Source organism: Sinocyclocheilus anshuiensis, unplaced genomic scaffold (assembly GCF_001515605.1).
Source record: "Sinocyclocheilus anshuiensis isolate Anshui unplaced genomic scaffold, SAMN03320099.WGS_v1.1 scaffold176, whole genome shotgun sequence".
Classification (NCBI taxonomy): domain Eukaryota; kingdom Metazoa; phylum Chordata; class Actinopteri; order Cypriniformes; family Cyprinidae; genus Sinocyclocheilus; species Sinocyclocheilus anshuiensis.
This window is the reverse complement of record NW_015555723.1, coordinates 1039852-1041950: the sequence shown is the minus strand read 5'-3', so window position 1 is coordinate 1041950 and position 2099 is coordinate 1039852.

Below are 2099 nucleotides of genomic sequence, written 5' to 3'. Positions count from 1 at the left end.
CTCTTTCCCACGGTCCTAGAGCACGTGGTTTAAAATTGGATCCTGAATGACCCCCCCTCCCTATTGAAACGTCACTGCAGTTCAGCCATTGAGATCCTGTTACACTGCCAAAGATTTTTAAGGCATTTGAATGAGAGTCTGTTTAACTGGCAAAGAACCGTATAAGACACATTCAACAAAACCACAGAACCTACAGACAAGTTAAGTCAGGTTTGAGAGTTAAGAGACTATGAAATTATGTTTTCATGTTTTGAATATAGACAAGTTCCACCCTTGTTTCTCATTGCAGAGCATGCAAAATTTGTTCAGGCGGTGCTACATCAATTGTAAACAATTGGATAATCTTTTGTGCACACGCAGGATTATATGTTGATAGACAAATGTTTAGGAGTGTGAACATCTGTGACATTGGGTAGGATTATGGACCACAAACAGACAGACATCTAGATAGATAGATAGACAGACAGACATATAGATAGACAGACAGACAGAAAAAGAGATTTCTGTCATTTCAACTACTTCCTTCATTCAAAGTGGTTGAAAAGTGCAATAAAGTGAAGTCACCATACAGTTTGAGGCTATGTTTTCTATTTTTATGGATTAGAAAAAAATGCAGTGGAGTTGACTATGACAGGGTTGAAAATTAACAGTATTATACTTAATTAAAGTGTAAAATACCCATATATTACATTGTGCAGTTACTAGTAGCAGCATTCAGCACTTTTATTATTGTTTAATTATTTGCAGCATTTTCTCTGCAATTCGCCTTTGTGTAGGCTATATATAGAGAACAGTGCACTGCAGTCTGCTAAAAAGCAGCCTACGAAACGAACAGTCTCCGCCCCTAAAAGACGAACTTCGTAACGGGTGATTGTTATTCAAATGAGCCTCAGTAGGCGGAATCTAGTCGGTCAGCTATAACGGAGCATACAGTCAGAATACAGCGCGCGGAGCAGGAGGCCATTCAACACCCGCTCGTGGGAAACACCTAGGTAAAGCCCCCAAACATACGTTTATTATATTGATTGCAATGTTATCTTCCCTGTATTTTTGCATTTGCAAGGATCAAATAACAGTTGATACATTTTCTATTAGGAACAGAGTATTGACGCACCATATGCAGCATGGAATACTGAAGTTCTCAGCTCTATAAGGACCGTATGATATGCTTGAATAATATCGAGCGTCTACTACGGAACGCATAAACTGCGGGAATTGTAAATAGGCTACCTTGGAGCTTGGTCTTTGAATTTTCACTTTCCATTAGTGAATATTCCCTCAAGTTATTTCGGAGAGTGGACGAAGATCTGGCTCATTATCTTCTATCAGAAACAGAAGCGAAGGGCTGCAGTCATCTACCTGTTGAAATCATGAGTCAGGCGGACATGACTTGCTCTGCGCGTCAAAGAGTGTTTCAGGAAGCGCTCAGGAAGGGGAATACTAAGGAACTTCATTCTCTCTTGCAAAACATGACAAACTGTGAATTTAACGTGAACTCTTTCGGACCCGAGGGACAGACGGCGCTGCATCAGTCCGTGATCGATGGCAACCTGGAGTTAGTAAAGCTACTGGTGAAGTTTGGTGCAGACATCCGTCTGGCCAACAGAGATGGATGGAGTGCCCTGCACATAGCAGCTTTTGGTGGACATCAAGACATCGTTCTTTACCTCATTACACGGGCGAAGTACTCATCGAGCGCGCTCTGAGGCAATCAAAGAAGATCTGACGCTGTACCTTTAAGCCTATATATTTGACCCCTTTGTGCCAAAGTAAAAGACAGCTTGTTTGTGATGTATTTAGGAAATTGATTTAATATCGGTAGGCACAGAATTCAAATCCAAAAGGCTATTTTTGATAAGTGGGTTGGTACAATGTCATGGATGTGGTTTGTCAACTTTGGATGCATGATCAAAATAAATGGCTGTGTTATTTATAGATTTTTTTAAATGACAAATTGAACAGTCGTAGGCTATCAACGTAAGAAAGATGAAACTAGGTGGTTCTACAGGTTGACTAGACTCAGGATGCGAATTATTTGGGGGTGGGGGTCTGACTCAAGGCTTGAACACACAAAAAGAACAAAACAACGGTGGTCTTGA